Here is a 22,166-nt window from a genome sequence, read left to right on the forward strand (position 1 = left end):
TCAGTTGCTCTTCCTGAGGTTTCTACCGTTTTTTTTCCCCGTTAAAGGGGTTTTTTTTGGGAGTTTTTCCTTATCCGCTGCGAGGGTCATAAGGACAGAGGGATGTCGTATGCTGTAAAGCCCTGTGAGGCAAATTGTGATTTGTGATATTGGGCTTTATAAATAAAATTGATTGATTGATTGATTGATTGATTGATTGAACTGGACTTGCTTGAGTTCTTAAAGACGTTTCACCTCTTCAGTTGCTGAGGAAGCTTCTTGGATGAGAGGCGAAACGTCTTCAAGAAACCCCAGCAAGTCCAGTTGCCTACAATACAGCACTTTTGATTACCATGACCTGGATGACTGAGAATCTTCACCGACTTGTTGACTATGTTAACATGCACAAAATAATCGTTTTTTGCCCTTATTGCTACTAAGCTGTTTATATGTCTAATGAAAATGAATATTCCAGTATAGCCTACCGTCGTGCTTACTCCGATTAACATGCCCTAACGTGTCGTTTATTTCGTCAAAATATAGAAAAGTGGAACAGCTGCTTCTTTGCATCAAAGTAGGATTTTTTTCCTATCGGTGGCGGACATGTTGGACCGTGCAAACACAGCCTTCCTCTTTCATTCCTTCCTCATTCCTGTGGGCTTTTCCTTTGAGCATGCATCTTTACCCCAGCCTTACAAACTGTGTGTGAGTTGTTTTGTGTACAGTGCATCCATGACGACGCACAGAGCTGACCGTAAACAGACACGAGGCTGTGTGTGGCAAACTCTGGAAAAAACCCACAACTAAGATGTATATTCTGAATGTACTGTGTACATGTCCAAAGAATGCTATTAAAACCCCAAACCTGCATATCCCACATGTCTTAATTGGAAAATGCTAAATTTGGAAAAAGGCCTGCTTTCAAAGATTGAAATAGAATATGCTGTTAACGTGACCCGTGTCAAATTCAGAGTGCTGCCATGTTTGGTATAATGGTGTAAAATTAGTGTGAATGTAAACGTAGTCATTTCTAATTCATCTCACAAGCGGTAACTCAAAGCAGGTGACAACTGTTTTCCTGCAGTCTCATTGCATTTCTCTCTCTACCCCATGAGGCCTGTAACTAGGTAATTTACTCTTTGTGATGACAAGAATGTTTTAAGTATTTACCAAAGCTCCAGTCATTCATCGCTCTCAGATATGACAGCCTTGCCTCTCGGTTCATTGTTAATTAACTCACAGAAATGTTCCCCTATGTTATGATAATGTACAGCTCCTGCATAATTGATGGCTTCCAATGAGGCGTTTTATTTAACCCAGTTCTCTGCTTGACTATGCAGGCATGTTTAGACTGTGACTTTGATACATGTTGCACTGGAAACGCTCCCTGTACGCGATCTGACCCTGAGGTTTCTTCACACCTTGCATCACACACATTCACAAAACGAGTCCACGTGTGACTGTTTTCGTCCTGGTGCAGCTGAGAGAGACACATGAGGACATGTGTGGTTTACTGTCCTTATCTTATCAGGGCTGTTTGTTTGCTCAGCAACACCACTGTCCTCACTTAACACACCAGGAAGTGTCCGTCCCTTCATATAGCTTCTCTCCTCTCTACATGTTTGGCACGTGGATGGGTTCACACGACGTAGTGGGAGCTGTTGTTGATAACATGCACGTTTATGCTTGTCAGGGTTTGACTGAAATGGGAGATTACAGTTCAGTAAAGCTATTTAATGACCTCTGTCAGCCCTCGTTTACAGTGATACTGTGTAGCTTACGTTAATGGAGAATGTTCATGAAGGTAACACGGAGACTTTCTTCTGTTGCAGGACGTCAAACTGTCGAAACACTAATTTACTGTACACACAAACACAGTGTCAATGTTAACACTCTGCACTTGTGATGCAGGTTAACGTAGTTTTGACAAAGGAAAACGAGCGATATGTTTTATGTGTATCGTGTTACTGACAGGTGACAAATTAAAGGAAAAACTTAGGGAATGTTGAACATATTAAAAGCAGATGCTTGTCTTAGCCCAGCTTTGAGAAATTCAATTTAGTACAATTTCAGTCAGGCTAACATGTTAATATGTATTTCAAAAGTCCAGTTTTAGTCGGACTAACACAATAAATCAGTTTATTTTATGTCATATAAACGTACTGAGTGTCCCCAGTACAAGACAATAAAGGACAAGGTGTCGCTGATGATGTGAGGCGGAGTGGTGTTTCCTCCTGCAGGTCCTTAATTCTATTTCAGGACATCTCAGAATGAATCATGGGACTGACACTGTGATCACTAATCAAAGGAAAGCAATAGAAGCTGTTTTTTAATCCTCATATTCTATTTATAAAAGTTTGTAGTCAGTTTAGCTCATATTTAGGTCAGTTCTCAGCAGTGAGGGAGGTGGTAATGGAGTATTGTTGCTGCACTGAAAAATCAATGACAATGATGTTAATAACAAAATACTTTTAAAGTAAACATGTTAATTTTTTCTGGTGTGCATTACAACAGGCAAAACTCTTCATACATATTAAGCAACACATAATTTGAGGTAGCCAACAACCTGTTTTATACATCCAACCAGACCAGGCGTCTAATTGAGACAGGCCTTTATTCGGCAAAATGTATAGCCACACCAGCTAGTAAAAGAGACTAGGCGTTTAATTGGGACAAGGCTTTTAACTGAGTTGTTTTACCTGATGATCGAGTCATATGGAAAGTTAAGTGATCCCTTAAGTGATTAAAATCCAATGTTAAGGGAACATGAAATGGCAATCCATCCAAAAGTTGCTGATATATTTCAGCCAAAACCACAAATGTGAGCCTCATGATGGCAGTAGAGTTCAGATTCATCCTCTGGGGATGATGAATGTTGGTACAAAATTAAATGGCTATCCATAAAATAGCTTTTGAGATATTTTATTGTGGTACAAAGTGGTGGACGGACAGACCGACAAACACACCAAGATGCAAGATGCAAAAGCCTGCTCTATCCTCAGTTACACTCCACTAGTTTATGTAAATGTAATTAGTAAGCGTAACTTCCACTACTGTGACTTTGCTCTTTATACTGTGTCCATACTATCCATATATTTGCTCAACACTGGACCCAATAACAGGGATAAATGAGCTTTACAGACTCACAAAGCTGCAGATAACCCCAGTCTGGTAGCACAAGTTTTGTCACTTCAGTTGCAGACAAACTAAGTTCATCAGGAGGAGTAAGAATACAAACAGAAATGAAGCTGTGTTGAGGAGTAGCGGTGCGTGTGTGCAGTGATCCCCTCATTTTTTGATCTTCAAACGTGGTCTTACAGTATTTGATACTCTGTGAATTCTAAGAGAAGAAAATTGCCTGTTTTATTACATTGAGTGTCAGCCCGTACTCAAAACAGATGTTGCACTGTAAAGTCATTTTAAAGTAGCCTTGAGCTATTATTACAAAAAACCCTAATACAATAATTTTTCTTTCATTTCTCTTTACGGCTCGTCCTCTGTGAGAGTTTAGTTAGCTGCTGGTGTGACTGCAGATTCATTGTTGTGTACTTTTACGCTGCAGCGTGGTGCATCTGTGCTGCGAGTCTGGTTTCCTCTACCTTCTTGGAAAGGATGACTCATGCAAACGCCTGTTTCCTTTTTTGAATATGTAGATGCATGTTTGATGGCAGCCTACAGCAGACACACCCTGGATGGCTGGATGAGTTTTAGTTTTTAGACCTGCCTGGCCTATTTCTGCCCTGAGCCAGACGCTTTCCCACTGCTTTTCTTCATCCTCCTCCCCCTCTTATCCCTCTGCTCTGAAGTGTGAAGTTTGAAGCAGCAGGCTGTGTGCTATGATAGTGGTAATTGGTCTAAAGATGGAAAGTTCACGCTCACTTTGTCACTGAACTAAGAAGCAATTTGTTTTCAATGAGTGTTTTTTTTTAAGCGAGGCTAGTTAAGAACAATATAACATCAAAAGGCCATTTAACAGCAAAGAAAAGGGGGTCGGGATGATGGAGACAGTGGAGAGACTGGCACTTTTTGTCCGAGCTGAAAAGCGGCGCTCTGTCTTGTACGAGTTCATTTGAGACGGAGCGGGGTAGCTGAGAATGGCTCCCCTCTTTGGTACCCCCTCGTCTGAGGAGGCGAGCTTTGGACTTGGAGTTTTTTATTAGCCTCTGTGGTCTGATTTGTTTAAGGGGAGGCGAGGTGCCAAGATGTGGCTTGGCTCCTATTTTGCTCCAGTGTGAGTGCTGGATTTGTTGGAGGGGTCTGGGCGAGAGCAAAACTAAAGCGGAGTTACCCAGAGTACACACACACTCACACACAATGTACTTTTATGCGTTCTTCACTGTGCTGTTGTGTATGCTGGCCGGCGCACACAATTTCCCTTATTCATAGTCATTACAGAAGACGGACACATGGAGAGAAAAATCCTGTCATGAAAAAGAGAGACAGTGAGAAGAAGAGGGAAAAGATTAAAGCTCACAAAGACACAACTAATGGATGTGCCTGAATTTCATTTGCCTATCAGTCGCCTGAAGATGTTTCTTAAAGGCACAGATCCTTTTGGCTGGACATGAATTCTTATTTAAAGGGTGTGTTTAAGGCTTCATCCACACTGATATGTTTTTGTTTTGAAATGTCCACACTGTTCAGTCGGTTTTGAACCCCTACACAGAGACTTTTGTTCACACTGGTGACCCCATTTTAGTTTAAAAACTCCAGGACTGCATTTAAATTTGGATTTTTAAAAATGATGATGCAGACACACATGTTCGCTTCCTGATTGAGTTTTATATGTCACAACGTGTCAAGTCAAAACATTATATCTAGGTCTACGTACCTTTTGTAATACACCTAAGTAAGCCGACAAATCTGCACATCTGCGTGATGCTATCATGTCAGTATGGACCACAATCTCTGAGGAATGTTTCCAGCACCTTGTTGAATCTGTGCAACAAAGAATTAACGGGGGTCCAACCTGGTTCTACCAAGGTGTACCTAATAAAGTGGCTGGTGAGTGTACATATACACATAGTATAAGTCAAGTACACATATGTTGTTTGTACAAACCATTATAAACAAGCATATACATACATGCAAACACTTGAGGCCATTCTCGATAAATAGGACATGAATGGTTGCCATAGCTGAGAGATATGCTGTCCTCATGTTACTTTCTGAAACAGTTCCACCTCGTCGTCAGTCCAAGCCAAGAAATCTCTGGTCATACTTTTCAGTTTTTGCTGCTCTTCCTCCATAGTGTAACACATCCATGGGACCTAAGCATAAGTTACTCCTCCAGTCTCCAAATGCATATTTACCAGACCGATACCAGCATGGCCTCTATCTCCTCATCTTACTCTCGGAAAGAAAGCGGATTGCTCACAGTGTTGAATTATTCCTGCAACTGATTGTTCAGCAGTCTCTGTTGGATCAGACCCAGTGTACTTCCATTAGCACAAATAATTAGACGCAAATAAAACTTATTTTAGCGTTCACCGGGCTGGCGACCCAAACAAAACCTCTCGTTGAAACTTTTTTCTCTCTGTTTTTTTAATGAACAAAGAGCAAACAACTTAAACTGAATGTTTTGAGGCAGATACCGATATCGATATTTGGGAGTTTAAAAAAATCTGATAAAGATCTATCGACTGATGGAATTGTTTAACAGACAAATGATGGCCTAGACACACTGACATTGTACAGTAAACGAGAAACTCATTCTTAGTAACCTCAAATCTAGTTTTGGTATTTCTATGTGGCGGACATACGCACTGGTTCAATATATCTGCAATGAGCTAATATCAGTCTATCCTTGGGTTTTAGTTATGTGTAACTTAAGTTAATAGCAAATGGTGCAGGCTAAACCTAATCAGATTTGATAAGAGATTTAAAAGGATTTGGGTTCAATAAGAGGATTTGATACTGGATTCAAAGAGCCATGTTTGGTTTTGGTTGAAGCAGTGTCCTGTGCCGTGCCTTGCTTACCATCCTACAATAAAGTTTTATTCACCACTGTTGAGCAGCAATTTGCCGCCATAAAAGGACTCACTTTCTTTTATTACCAATGTTGTTATTGTTTTTGTTTTCGTGCTAGCAAGCTAAAGGTCTTCACGAGGCCTCTTGTTTCTTAGAAACCAAAATCAACCAAAGTAAATTGTGTTCAGACCGACCAAATATCGCAGTCTGCTCACTTATTTAATCGAGCAGAACATACTCAACTTTTTCTGCAACACGTCACCTGGGAAGGCACTACGTTTGCCAAGCACACATTTCTGGTAAGATTAGTTTGCAACATGAAACACCGTATTTCAATCGTTTACCTCACAATCGCAGCAATGAAAGATAAAATGATTGCTCAGTGATAACTTAGCCGCAGTTTTTTAGATCCCGTGTCATACTTTTATAAACCACTACGCTGCGTTTTTAAGTCTGAGAAGCCTTTGTACTCTAGGATTTATATCTCCTACTGGACTTTTTTAACACAGGGCCACTTAGCTTCATTCTAACAGGGTCCAGTTAGGATTCCATTTTGTCACCACAGGTATGAAGTCTTGAATGTATCCTGAGAAACATCACACGCTGACTGATAAGTCTGAAACAGTTTGAAATGGACTGTCACCAGAAGAAAGAACATTGTTGTCTCTCTCTCTCTCACAGTTGTTGCACGTGGCTCTCAGTTTTCTTCCTGGTTTAGCTGAAGGTGACAGATGAGGACATGTGTGTGTGTTTTTACCATCTTTATCTTATCAGGGCTGTTTCTCAGCTGTGTGCAACTTTACACTCATCACTAACACGTTGAGAAAGTGTCTTTTCCTTCGTATTCAGTTCCTGCTGCATTCAGATTAAGTGACAGAAACACCTAACAACACAAAAGGTTTTTCTTTCATTCTTGTTGAATCAGTTCACAGGCTTGACGACAACATAGTTTGGTGGTTTGTTAAACAAATAGTTCCTCAAGTCCCTTTTTAGTCAATGTGTGATGCAGTTTTTCCTGTTTGTTACGTGTTTTATTATGACTTTTGACACATTTATCCCTCCAAACAATTGAATCCAACATTAAATTAAGTTGAATTATCAGCTTCAACAGAGGTCTAGAAATCCTCAATTTTAAGGTAGTTATTATAAAGGGGCAACTCAGTGACTTAGAGGCCCAGCAGAGGTGAGGGACTCAAGTCACGTGTATCGACTAGAATCAAACTTTAGTTGTAAAATTGAGGACTTGCAGTACACGCAAATCTGGCAACATATTTGGACGTGACAGACCAGCAGAGGCAACATATAAGGCAGCTGTCATTGAGGGGGCTAGTGAAATTTAAATTCAAGGATAATGTTGTTGATGAAGTTAGTCAGAGGAGAACAGTGGTGTGCAAAGTCTGCAGAAAGGTCCAGGAATGTGTCTTTTTTTTAGCTTACTTATCAGCTGATTGGTTTATTGGCTGATCATCAGGGCCCAGCTGTTCAGAAGAATTCTAGTCAGATTTCAGCTCCTGGATTGGATCACATTTTGCAAATGGGCTGTTCAAGAAGAAAGAAAGGATTCTGACACTAGACTAAATCAAAAATCCAGTCTCGGTTTTGATCTGGATCAAAACTTCTGAATGTGTTGTTAAAACTCTTTAGTAGGATTGGGATAACTTTGATAAGGAAAACCAGAATTATTTTGATCACAGCAGAAGGGTGGAATTGGACTGAATTTCAACTTTCATTTAATACTTTATATATTGGTGTGGCGTTCACAGTGATACTGGCGCTGCGCCGGATTGCTGTGGTAAGAGAGAGCTGAGCCTGTAGGCAAAGCTTTCGATTTACTGGTCCATCTATGTCCCAACCCTCACCTATGGTCATGAGCTCTGGTTAGTGACCGAAAGAATGAGGTCGCAGCTACAAGTGGCCGAAATGAGTTTCCTCAGAAGGGTGGCTGGACTCAGCCTTGGAGATAGGGTAAGGAGCTTAGACAATCGGAGGGAGCTCGGAGTAGAGCCGCTGCTCCTTCATGTCGAAAGGGGTCAGTTGAGGTGGTTCAGGCATCTGATCAGATGCCTCCTAGGTGCCTCCCGTTAGAGGTGTTCCAGGCACGTCCAACTGGTAGGAGGCCCGGGGCAGACCCAGAACACACTGGAGGGATTATATATCTCATCTGGCCTGGGAACACCTTGAGGTCCCCCAGGAGGAGCTGGAAAGCGTTGCTGGGGAGAGGGACGGCTGGGGTGCTTTACTCTGCCTGCTGCCCCCATGACCCAGCTTTGGATTAGGGGTTGAAAATGGATGGATTGACGCATTGATGTATGTACAGTACAATGATACGCCATGCTGTTTTCTGTCTCTGCAATGAAAACCCTTAAAATGACTCCACGTTGGCTCCTCCACCTGTTGTTCTTTACGTAGCTTGTGGCTACATTGTGATATGTTGTCCCAGTTAGAGCACTGGTTATCCAGATTTTGTTAGCTTGAAAAGTTTGTATCTAGATCAGAGGGATCCATCCCAGTGTTGTTCTAAATAAATGGCACAAACGTAAAATGGATTATATTAGGTGATGCAAACATGGGATTTTCAAACCCTCATCACTTCAGACTTGTTTTGTCTTGCTTAAGGGACTCGACTTGACTTGCTTGATTCGTACCACAGTAACTTGGTACATGAAGGTTAAGACTTTGTCATGACTCACACCCACCTCTGAGGCCCAGTAGACATTGATTCATCAGCAGCGAGTTCTGCAATATTGTTACATGGAAAGAGGAAGAAATCTCCCACAAGTCACAACAACAAACTGACCATGTAGTGAAATCTGCTTTTACGTCTGTGCGACTTTGAAATGCAGAATTGTCACTGCGATGGGATCTCTGCCACTTCATCAGCTCCTCTCCACTGTTGATGATATACTGAGCAGCTCAAGTTCATGAAGTTAATGGCTTCTGTATGAGCATCCACAGTAAAATGTGAACTCTGGCTGCATCTTTATTGCATCCTTTAAAGTGTGCTGCTTTAACAAGAGGAAGACGCTGTGGTGTGAGATATTTATTGTGTTGCTCAAGTGCATCAAGCACATGCACTGTAAAAGGTTGTTTCACTCTCTGGTGTCGAGTAATTGAGGAGCACAACAGACGTGTGTTGAGAGTTGGAGAGCAGACCGTGAAAAGGCCTCCGCCGCGACTGCGAGCTTAACATTTCTCCATAGACTCAACCTCTGCATCTTGAGCTCATTCACACTGCTTTTATATTCAAGGCTTTATGGTGGTATGAGCAACGCCACATGCCGTTAACTACCATTTTTATTCACTTCGGTTTTCACGGCTGTGTCAAAGTGAGCACAAAGAGCGGTAATGATCGCACTGAAGGCTCTCTTGTTCCGGCTCGTGCACAGAGAGGAGAACTACTTTTTTTTTCACTCTCAACTTTTGCACAAAAAAAAATGGAGTCAGTTACTCTTTGTCACAGCGGAGCTATAAATTCTTCCCTCTTAAGCAGCCGTTCTCTGGCTCTATTTTTCTCCCCTTTCAATTAATAGGAAACACATCGGTTGAAGGAGGGTCTTTGTTGGTGTGTGAGAGTCCATACATCACCTAAACTAGAGCACCCCCTCCTCCTCCTTCTCCTCTTCCTCCTCCTCCTAACACACACACACCCACCGACAGCCCCCATCTGCTCCCAATCATGGGTGCAGCCAGCGGTCAAGTCGCTGACGGTGAATGGCGCACCAACACACACACACATGTAAACATACACAGCTAAGGCACTCTGGGCATGAGGTCAGCCATACAAACACACACACACACATGCTCGTGTAGGCGTGTCCAGATATTTGGTTGTAAACGTGCGCTGTGACACGACGACGCTCTCACACATCCCGGTAATAAAAAGGGAAACTAACCTAAATTTTACCTCTATCTCACACACACACACACAAACACAAACACACACACACACACACACACACACACACACACACACATTGAGGCACAGTGACAGATGAACATGAGACATCCTGGCGGCGTGCTTCACTGATGACAGGGTGTCATGGAAACGCCCAGCATTCTCCATGGTTACGCACTCTTTACCCCCACGGGATACACTCTTATGATTGTTCAGACAGAACACTTGAGCTACTACAACAACTCAGTGTGGTCAACACTCACACACCCACACACACACACACACGTACACACACGTACACACACATTGTTTCTTATCAGGATCTAAATGGACACAAATTAGCCTATTATGTGCTTTTGGGATTAGAGTGGTGATTTAGCCTAATAGTCTGTTTTCGTAATCTTGCTCAGAGTCCACAAAGCATGAGAGATATTTGCCAATAAAGGCTTTAAATCCAGTTGCGTGGATCAGGAGTGCACGTTCAGTGGAAAAGCGCTCTCTTTTACCTTTTATAGTTAGAGCAAGCGGCTGAATTGTGGATCACATGTCGTCACTTTCAGGTTTTCGGCGGTTTGGCTTCCTGTAAAACTTGTGTCTCAACATCCCTTTTCGTGTGTGTGTGTGCGTGCGTGCGTGTGTGTGGTTGGTCGGTCTGGCTGTGGGAGCGGTCTGTGTGTTAATGCAAATGCGCAGGAGCAATGGTGAGGGTTTTTTTTTCTGTACGCGTGCAGCCGTAATGAAGACAAAAGCACATAGCGAAAGGCACGGCTCCCTCATAGTTCCTCCTGCTCATTAAGCTGTTAATGCAGCTTCCTGTGCATGTGTCTCCAGGCCGCTGATTAATAATGCTGCTTTGTTATTCATTAATATCTCCATGATGAACATGCACTGTTGAACATAAACTTTTTTTTGTCTTTTTTTCCCCCTGCAGACTCCATTGACCAGCTCACATTAGGACCACACCCCCCAGAGTGAGGGGAGGGGGGATCTGATCGTCCATCATCTCGGGCGCCGTCACAAGGTGGGCTAACATCCCATATGGTTGGCATGGTAACGGCCTGCTGGGTTTAGGTTGAGCGGTTTGCCAGAGACAGTTTCTTGTTGTTGCCACATTCTTGCAACATCCTCCTGACCTGAACGCTGAAACGCGGAGAGCAGTGTGCGTTCTCTGTTGCAAATGTTTTATGGAGGTGTTTTGTGTTTGAGGTTCGGATTTTTTTGGGAAGGTGGAAGAGTTTTTGGGGAAGGAGTGGTGGCGATGGTGGTAACAAGAGGGAAACAAAGAGGGTCGAGCCGGATGATTTTCAGGCAGATGAGAAAATGAAGAGTGGGAAGGCAGCAGGGAGACAGGAGGAGAAATCAAATTATTCTTTGTGCTCTACCTGCCACAGAGGCTGAAAGAGAGCATTAATCTTTTACCTCCGGCTGCAGGTGACAACAACACACACACATACACACACACGTATATATAAATGTGCCCAGACTTAACCAAACCGCACTCTCTCTTTCGTTCACGTGCAGTGTCACACATGCTTTTGCAAAGCGTTGCACAGATAGCAGGAGTGATAGTGTGCAGAGTGAGGTAGGTGTGAGAGGGGAGGAGGCAGAGGAGGTAGTGGACATGAACAGGAGGATGACTAGAGAGGAGGAAGATGAGGAGGAGGCAGTTGGCCCCTGGATTTTTCCACAAATAGTTAAAGTAAAAAAGCAAGAAGTCCATGCTCACCACACATACACTCACTGGCCACTTTATTAGGTACACCTTGCTAGTACTGGGTCGGGCCCCTTTTGCCTTCAGAACTGCTTTAATTCTTCGTGGCATAGATTCAACAAGGTGCTGGAAACATTCCTCAGAGATTTTGGTCCATATTGACGTGATAGCATCACACAGTTGCTGCAGATTTGTCAGCTGCACATCCATGCATGAAAATCCCAGTAGATCAGCAGTTTCTGACAGACCAGCCCGTCTGGCACCAACAACCATGCCACGTTCAAAGTCACTTAAATCACCTTTCTCCCCTTTTCTGATGCTCGGTTTGAACTTCTGCAGGTCGTCTTGACCATGTCTACATGCCTGCATGCATTGTGTTGCTGCCACGTGATTGGCTGATTAACTGTTTGTGTTAACGAGCAGTTGAACAGGTGTAACTAATAAAACGGCCGGTGAGTGTATATTAAAGTGTTGTCAGCTCTGCCTTTCTGCTGCTTTCAGTATACTGTTAAAATACAGCGAATGGCTTGTTGAATTATAAAAAATAGAAAATTACTTCCAGCATTTTTTCATTGAACAAATTGAACATAGAGCTAAACACAAAAGGCACCAATAAAAGAATGATAGTCACATTTTAAAGAGCCTTTTTTACTGATGCTCTTTCAACTAAGTAAAAAAAATCCCTTAGTGCCATTTTGCACTCTTTCACAGTGTGTTTATCAAGCAAGTTGACATCATGATGACAATAAGAGAAGTGATATACTGTGCAGCCCCAATGAAAGTGTCTGTTTCTGTTAATTAAAAGTTAAAGGTACAAGCTTGTGTATATCAAACGTGGAGAGTCTCAGCATTTTGGTGTAAAATAGTCAGTCACAGAACTCAGTAGAGTGCAGATCTCCACCAGGCTGCCATGTTCTGGCTCGGCCACTGGAGCTGATGGCAGCCACTCTAGACAATGCACACAGTACAGGTGGGCCCAATGGGGTTGTCCCTTCTGGCTTCCTTACAGTCAAGATGGTGGCAAGGATTTTTTTAATCATCCTGTATCGTGCCTAACTTTAGTGGATCGTAACATATCAGCAGATGCTCTGGTTCAGAATGAGATCAAACTTTTCCGTGGGTGTCAGTTTTTGAGCCATTATTAAGGCCAAAATGTGGCCTGTAACAAACTAGGAAAGGCTAGTTGTTTTGGCCAAGACAATTTCCCGAAATGTTTTTTGCTCTTTGCTTTGCTACGTGATTTTGTTGAGGACTTGGGGCCCCTATCCACTGGTAAAGAACAGTGAGAAGTCAGCAGTCAGTGATGGCATAAGACAGTCAAACACAACCATGAGAGGTCCTTGAGCATACGGTCAAAAATGTGCTCACAGATTATGAGGCTGATTGGTCCAGTAGTTTGTGAAATTAGCTGCGAACAGACAAATACACACACTCACACATGTGCGCACTCACAAACATGACCAAATGTTTATACCTAGCGGACATAAAAGTTCAGTTGCAGCTGAACCCGACGATCACACTTTGTAGGAACCTGATGAGACATTCAACAGGTTACATCACATTTACTTTTGGGTTCGGGGTCAGTTTGGGATGAGCTCAGCAACGGTGGTGCAGCGTTCTAGTGTTTTGTCCCCAGTTGAAACAGTGAATCATTTTGACTTTTCTTTAGCTCTGGTTTGTGCTTCTGACCGGCATGAATCAGTCTCTCTGTACACAGTACTCAGTATAATGGGAACAAAACTGCTTTCTTTCTGTGCCATGCTGCACACATTGAGAACAGGTACAGTTTATTTACAGATTAAGAGACTAAAGACCAAGTAGTTTCATCACACATGTGCGTTGTTTCATTACAAACAGTAAAATGTTCTAATAGATAAAAATATACATAAAATTATAACAATAATACTATGAAGTTAGAAGACAAAAATGGCAACCAGAATAGTGCCATTAGCAATTGATTGACAGAAACTAAATCCGTAACAACTTTGATCATTTATTAATTATTTAAGTCACTTTTAAGCTAAAATGCCATTAAAATTCTTTTGTTTCTGTTTCTAAAATGTGAATATCTGCTGGTTTTCTTTGTTGTCTGTGATAGAAAACTGAATATTTATAAGATAAAACAAGCTATTCATAATGTGTCAACTTGGCCTCTGGGTTTAGATATTATCTGACATATTGAAGACCAAACAGTTAATGGAATAAAGCAGCCCAACCATCAACAATGCCAAAGTCGCTCAGAGAGGAAGTTGAATTAATTCAAACTGTTGGCCATAATATAAACAAATAGTGTCGTTAACTTATCTAGAAGTTCATATATCATACTACTGTTGTAATCCTAGGTATTCTTCTTCTTCTTCTTCTTCTTCTTCCGAGGAAATCATACTTCCCATGGGTGAAAACTCACCAAACTTTGCACACAGGTCCAGTCTCATGCCAGATATCCTCAGCTGTAAACTCAAGCCAATAGTCCTGATGGTGGCGCTACAGCAAGCGTCTTAAGTTCAAAACTTTGAAAATTCATAACAAATCAACCATACGTGCTACAACTTCACAACTTTCATCAAACTGTAGCCCCAATACTGAAGAAACTTTTGTACACTTAAACCTATTAAAAATTATGAAGTTCATCACTCTTTTTCAAAAACTGTAAAACTTCTTAAACCTATCTCCTCCCACAATTTTTGCCCAATTGACACCAAACTTGCTACAGAGCATCTTCAGACTGTCCTACAAAAACTATGTTTCTCAGATTTTTGATTTATCAAAAATTGAGCCTACAGTGCATCAAAATGTTTGACTGTAAACAATACTGTAAACATATACATGTCAATTCTTGCTAAATAAATCTTCAATGTTCATGAAAAAAATGACAAAATTCTAGAGTCATGGTAGATGATGTGTAGTAAATTTCAGAATTTTATCTCAAAAACTGAATTTTTGACAGCATTTTGAATTTTACTCTAATGTGAACAATTGGAGTCAATGTAAAAATGGCAATTTTAAACATCAGCTTTTCACTTATGCAGCAAATCAATCATTGTTACAAACAAATTACCAACATCTCCATGCTGTCTAGATGCAATATGTGTATTTTCAGAGTTTTGTTTCGATAACTGAATTTTTTACAGTGGTTTGAAATCTGCTTTTCCATGCATGGACGGCTGCTAAACCTGCACGTCTGGCTTAGTCAATTTGTGAAGCTACACATGAATTGTCACTGACTAATTAGCTCAGTGAGATAGAAAGTGATTCTTAGTCTCAGAGGTTGTGAGTTCAAGCCAATTCTTCTGCTTGTTGCTCAGAATTGCCTAAAAATGCCCAGACCCGAACCATCGCTGCGCAGCAGCTATAATTTTAGATTGTATATTTAGTACTTTTCATATTGATATTTTTATTGAAGAAAACAGTGAATTCCCAAAGACACATCTCTTCTGCGTTGATCTGTTTAAAAATGTGTTGACGTTACGTTAAAAGGATCTCTCCCAAGACATGTTAATCAATCATAAAGTCACACGATGTTTAGTGACAGTCTGTAATTGCATGATATTCCATAGCTGTGTCACAGGTTGATGCACATTCAAAATCTTTTGACATTATAAAAAAAGCATTTTATAGGGTCAGTGGTAAATATATGTAAGACACGGCCCAAGTATACACACAAATGCCGGTCGCATAAGCCTGGATCCATCCATATAAATACACAAAATATTTATACACCACAATGAATTTTTGCTGATATGTTTACAGCATTTTATTAAACATTAATTCATATCTTTGACAAAGACATTGCAGTTGTTTCTTCGATGAAGTGCAAAGTCACTCAGAATCAGCGACAATAAAGCTCTTCTGAATCTCGACTCTTAAGGGCCATCGACAATATCATGAAACGAAACAGTAAAATGGGAATATACAGAAGGGAAAAATATTCCCGAATTCTATTCTACTGGGTTAGAGCAACTTAAATCAGCAGAATCAGATCAGACGTCGAGCTGGGAGCCAGTTTCTTCTTTATCCTTCATGAAGACGTGAAGACAGTCCGTGGTTTGAGCAGCTCTTTGAGCATTAGTGTGAGTTTACATGGCCCGAGCTGGGTCGCGTGCCTCTGTTTTGTCAACAGAGATTATGAAACAGCTGCTGGCAGGCAGGTAGGCAGGAGGGGAGGCGACAGCGGGGTTATTTGCATCATCCAGCCTGAGCACGCCTGCCCTGCTAACTCTGTCACCTTCCCTCCCCCTTCGCCCCTTTCACCCCCTCCCTCTGCCTTCCTATCTGCTAAAAATGAAAGCATGGAGCCGCTCGTCAAACAAACACACAGGAAGTTTGATGGCAGCCAGCGCCACAGTTCTGCCACCTCAGCGTTTGAGAGGCGATGAATGAACGTACTCAGCCAACCACTGTTTTACACAGACAACGCTCCCATTTTTTTTTTTTTTTAGCTTTTAATAAATGTACAAAACTTTCTTTGTAACCTTGAAGCTCTCTCGTGCACAACGTACACTAAGAGTTTCAGTTCGACCCTGAATGAAGCTTGACTGAATCCACTCTGGGGACCTGAGATGCTTCTGATGATGCTCAGACAGAAATAAACCTGCCTGTGTACAGACTAAGTACATCACAGATTAAAGATAAATCTAAATTGTGTCTGTTCTTGCCAGTTTTTCCCGTGCACTCGTCGTCTGCTCTCAGTAACTCTTTCCGACACATTCTTGTTTGTTGCCTTGCTTTTTCTTTTTTTTTTCTGCTGTGACTCACTCTGTCGTGGGAAGTCTGTCGTCTCTCCACTTTGTCTTCCAAAACTGCCTTTTCTTTTTTTTTTTTTGCTTTCAGTTTTTAGATGCTGTTCATCATTTTTATTCTGCTCCCCTGGAGTCCATGACTGTAACAGTGTTATTGAAGCACCGCTCTTCTTATTGCATCTTATTATTATTGTGTACACTAAGGTACACGAAAAATACACACACGTAGAGTGAAAAACAACCATTCAGTGCAAAGTCATATTCCTAAAGGGTGTCAGGAATATATAAAGTCAGAGCTGTCTGTGAAAATGTTCTCCCTCCTCACAGGAACTAAAAACAGAGCTAATTCAAGTTTCAGATTTTAGAGAACAAATGTTATCTGATTGATATCCATGAAATGAAAAGTTAATATTTAATGTTTAATCCACAAACTCTTCATAACTTTTTCAGAGGTATTGTTGGAAACAATAAAATCTCTTTGCAAACTTCATTTTCTTTTGCTACAATAAAACATTTTGTGATACATCTGAAATAAAACTGAACTGAAAGCAGAAACCGTAGAGGCTGAAATGTCACACAAACACACCTTTATACACAACATGCCAGCAGCTTGGAGGAAATGAATCTGACTCAGTAAAATGCTTTACATAAAACATGTTAACAAAAGTAGTCTAAACTTTATGCCGCTTTTTGTGTTGTAGATCCGTCCTGTGATGTCTGTAGGAACATTTATGTAAGAGAAACTTTTATCTGAATGACAGAAAGCCGTCACTTTAAAGCTGCTGTTGGTAATATTTATTTTTAAAAAATGACTCTTGCTGAAACTGTCCCTACATCCATACAAACGTACATGAGACAGAAAAAAAAATCTGGTTCATCCTTCAACTTCTTGTGCCTCAGATGTTATAGAGAGCCGAAGTGTTGCCCTGGTTTCCACGTCAGAAAGCCAATGGAATTTTTCCACAGATTTTTTGGATTATTGTAGAAATAAGCTCTGTGGCAAACAAACTTTTATGATACTTACACGTTTTGTTCAGCAAGATAATCTTCACAAATTAACACCACCTGCACGATTTTTGAAGCATAAATGAGATCACCAGAAGTAAGAAGCTAACATTAGGTTATAAACGAACCACAGTGCAGTTGCATGTCACTAAAATGCATGAATATGAAAAATAGATTGCTGTACTCGCTGATAGTTTTCATTAGGAATGTCATAACAACAAATACTCCTTTTATTTTTTACCAAAAAACTGTCCTTTAGCACACATACACACAGTTATTTAACAAGGCACGCTGTTGGAGGCTGTTTCACGACCAAAATCGAAAACCACATCAGTCCAATGCACAGTAAGATACTGAGCAATGCAAGATTTGAATTCACCTCCAAATTATATTATACAACAAAATGATATATGTGGTTTAATAAATTATTTAAAAAGAAACTTTACTGATTAATAGTGTTCTTTGGTTTGTAAATGTTTCATGGGCATTCTTTTCTATTGTATGTAAAATGATGACATTTATCTGATTTATTTATTATTTATTTAATTATTTGTGTGTGTGCATGTGTGTTATTTAGTGTATTGTATTGTGTAATGTGAGTGTATGTTTTGTATTGTCACTATGCAACTGTGTAGACCCCAGGAAGAAGAGCTGCTGCAATGAAAAGCTAACGGGGATCTTAATAAACAAAACAAAACATGACTTAAACGTTACCATTACAATGAGGGTGTAAAGTCGTATTCTGCGTGATGACATTCTGTAGTCTCATCTAGCCACTTGTTGGCAACCTCTGTTTTTGAAACCCATCAAAGCTTAAAAATATATGTGTCTTAAGCTTGTGTTAACCACAGACCTTATTTCAGGTGTCTAACCAAAACCTATTCAAAAAACCCACTGACTTTAAGACGAGAGAACCAGGAGTGCAAAAATGCCAGCTCATTTCGAGGTTTCAAGACGCACCACTTCATTTGCTAGAATCTACCATGGCTCACGAAAAGAGCCGAGAAGCCTTGAACACAGCTGTCAATTGAAGCTAATAACCTGCAGTCAAAGCAGGCAGCGCTGATTAAATATGAATCAAGATTCTGATATTGCATCGCCTATTTCTTGAGTCAAATGTTTTCATAAACATGTTTTAGTGCACTCACTGGCAGGTGGGCAGTGTTTCACTTTAGCTCGACTGTTTCCAACAGGTCTTTAATAAGTCTTAAAATGTCTTGAATTAAGTTTTCTTAATATAAGGCCTTTAAAAAGTCTTCAATTTAACTTGGTTATATCTGTAGACACCCTGTCTTATTTCACTATCGTCATATGCTACTGTTTGGTTATAGTGACAGTTTCAGCAAATATAACAAAAAGTTATTTTTATAAAAGTTACCAACTTCAGTTGTACAGATAGATGAGACCAGCATTGTTATGTATTCCATGTCTGAAACAGGCTTTAGATAAACATTGATACTTCCTGTATGCGAGAGGAAACTTTGGCCTGACCGCGGGGCGAGCAGGAAGGTCAGAGAGTCAACAAGAAATCCTCTGGGAACTGTGAAAATCTACAGTAAATGTCATAGAAACCTGGCTTTCAAGTGTTCGAGGCACCTTGTCGTGGAAACAAAGTGTTGATTAAGGGGATATTTGTTTGTCCTGAAGCATGTGAACTTTACTGGGATTGGATTGCATGCTTTCTAGTTTATGAGGGGAGCTGTTTCCTCTGGTTTTGTCATAAAGCCTGTGGTTCCCGGTGAGCTGTGCTCCCAATGGGCTTCAAACTCCGGGGTCACTGGCAGGCCGCTGTCCTGTAGCAGATCCGAGGAGTTTAGCTTCACCCCAGGTGATGCCACACCACTGTTGACCTGAGTGATCCTCCTTTCACGCCCGTCTAATGACCCGGAAAATATGTGGGTCAACTGTCAGCGTGAAGGCGGTGACCCCTTGAAATCGTTCGGGTCAAGATCAGGGATGAGACCCAGGTCAAACTTAGTGTGAAAGTTCCAGAGCTGTTTACCTGCATGGGTGCACTCACCTGTACATGACAGCAGAACAGAAGACTCAGCCATGATGGCTCGGTCTGCTGAGAGCTAAAGTCTTTGTCCTGTTCTTATTTGTTCCTCCAGCCGAGCCACAAGCAGCTGCCACTTAATAAGCACTCTGATTAACAGCTTCCCACTATTACCTCTGGCCCTGATTAATGCCTTCGAGTCATGTTCAACTCTATGATTTAGTCTAAAGGCTTAAATGAACATGCAGCTGATCAGGAGCAGTATGTTTGTTTCTGTCTCAACTGTAGCTGTGCTGTCATGAATTCCAAATGATTTTATACTCAGATGTTTCCATCTTAATTCTCTTTTTAGCTCCTTGTTATCATGCTAGATGTGCTTCCGTCTCAGCAGGGTGCAGTTTAAACTCCCCCGCCACACAAGTTTTAAAGTATGTAAAAAATACTCTGTTCTGATTAATATTTTGTTTAACATGGTTTTCCCATATAAAAGTGATTTTTTCAAAACTCTGAAAAGGGTCTGGATCTGGCCTTCGTCCTGCCCACCACCACTGCTTGCAGTAGGTGTTGCTTTCTCCAATTCTTTCACATAAGCCTGGCTATGCTAGTGCTAGGTCAGGGGTGACCTTTATTATTAAAAGAGCCATTTTTGACCAACAAAAAAAAAATCTGTCTGGAGCCTTCAAATGGAGGTAACAGCCTGTTAAGTCTAAATTGGACTGTCAGCTTTACTAGTTGGTCTAAATGAGCAATCATTAATAGGTTTTACCTCAATTTGGCTACTCCGCAATGGACTATTTATGATTATTTGGTATTTAACTTTGGAGTGTTTGTGGTGAAAGTGAGCAAATCTGTCAGCGTACTATAAAATTCTTGTTATTCCATTCCTCCAAGACTTTTCCTTTTGTGAATTTGGAATCCAAAGCCGGCCTTACCGGGCAAACTTAAGATTAGTCACTGCTATTAAGGTTCAGTAAAATTTAGAAGAAAAGGCACCAGGCTGTAGATGTATAACACACGTTTCAGTTGCCAAAATGTTAAAACATTTTCAGTCAGGACCACTTTATTAAAAGAAAACATCATTTCCATTTGTAGTATTATGTTTGATGGTATGGCTCTGTTCTGGGGCCTCTTTGCCTTTCATAGGCCTTCACAGAAAGCCCAAGTCAGAGAGAGCAAACCTCCCTGCCCTTCCATGTGCCTACATGGAAAGCTTAAGGCAGAGAGGGCAAACCTCCCTGCCCTTCCATGCGCCTGCATGGAAAGTCTAGGGCAGGGAGAGCAGCAGCAACCTTTCGGTAAAGGAGGCAGTGATTTGTCCTGTAAGAATCCCCTGTTATGAACCTAAGAGCTGAGTGGTAGACAACATCAGTGATTTCTGTGTAGAGGCAGCAGCTACTCCATACCATCCCCATAATCCAAAACAGACAAAATACAGATTCTACAATTCTTTTTCTTTGTTAGCTTGTAGGCTCGCTGGCAGTGGCTGACACTGTGTTGGTGTTTGTGTAACATACAATAATATCTGCTGCAGTGGGGTTTATGTTAGATAGTGGGAGGAGACTTTAGCGTCAGGTTTAAATCCAGAAACTGCACACTCTACCCTGTTGGCTTTACTTTTCCTACAAGTGCGCTTCACCCTGGAAGTTTAAGCTTTCTTTGCCGACCATGTGTAGAAGTCTGTTCCCCAGTCAATATTTGTGTCCTTTCTTAGACAGCAATCGGCTTTCGTATTAGTGAGGTACCTAATCTAGCCTGCGGGGGTACCTTTGAATCTAAGATTTTAGGTTAATTCACAGACATTGGCCCCTTGAGCAGAAGAATGTGAAAACACTGCTCTAGTTACAAACTTTGCACTGATACAAGTCACTGAAGTGAAGGTCAGACATTTCAGGGGAAATAAACAGAAAAAAAACAACACATGTCTAAGTGGCGTATTAAAGGTTCATGAGAATTCTGAAGAGCAGCTGTAAGACCAGGGTTATATTGGAAAAGAAGTGGTTAGTACCATCATATTCATCCAGGCGTATGGTGACACTATGCTGATACACTCATATCAGTGACATTTGCTCTCGTAGCTCTCTTCACCACCCTCCTCCTCCTCCTCTCTATTAGATGTTGGTATTATTAGTATACAGGCGGAGTTAGGATTTGTCGGTTGTGGTTTGTAAACACAACGTTCAAAGTCGGCCCCTCCTCTCCAGCTTAATGGCTTCTTTTGGCTGTGTGCCTGTGATCAGGCACCTGGTCGCGACGCTCTCACACCCTGCACGCAATTTTTGGCTGGGGGCTACACACCCCCCTCATTCTTTCTGCCCAAAGTTTGACGCCCAGATACAAAACGAACACGGCAAAATAAGAAAATATAGGCAGAGGGCAGAGTCCCTGCAGGAAGAGACACCACCACACACTTCATACATGATGATTGAGAGGGACTATTTTTGTATGAGCCCATATATCTACTCATTCTGCCCTTAACTAATATTTAATGTAATGTTCTCCCCGTGTGTGGGTTTTCTCCGGGTACTCTGGCTTCCTCCCACAGTCCAAAGACATAAATTCCCCATAGGTGTGAATGTAAGCGTGAATGGTTGTCTGTCTCTATGTGTCAGCCCTGCGAGAGTCTGGCGACCTGTCCAGGGTGTACCCAGCCTCTCGCCCAGAGTCTTTTCTTTCAACGCTAACTGTATAACTGTATCGATATGTGATTAATAGTCAATTTCCTGTATTTATTTATGTATAAATACAAGGAACAAAGGATTTTATTATTTTTCAGTAACCGCTGTCCTTCCTCTGTCGACATATGTGTTGTATTCTTCTGCTTTCCTCTTCGTTTTGCATGTCTTCTCAGCAACTTTGCCACCTCAGCCAAGG

General features: G+C 41.3%; 1 protein-coding gene across 1 annotated transcript in view; it reads left to right on the forward strand.

Annotated features, from left to right (window-relative positions):
- Positions 1 to 22,166, forward strand: part of LOC126402309 (nuclear receptor coactivator 3-like) — a 96,377-nt gene that overhangs the window by 47,285 nt on the left and 26,926 nt on the right. The window contains exon 2 of the mRNA XM_050064189.1: positions 10,776 to 10,865. The gene's annotated coding sequence lies outside the window, so the exon portion shown is untranslated. The remainder of the gene's footprint in view (positions 1 to 10,775; positions 10,866 to 22,166) is intronic.

The sequence above is a fragment of the Epinephelus moara genome, chromosome 16 (assembly GCF_006386435.1).
Source record: "Epinephelus moara isolate mb chromosome 16, YSFRI_EMoa_1.0, whole genome shotgun sequence".
Taxonomy (NCBI): domain Eukaryota; kingdom Metazoa; phylum Chordata; class Actinopteri; order Perciformes; family Serranidae; genus Epinephelus; species Epinephelus moara.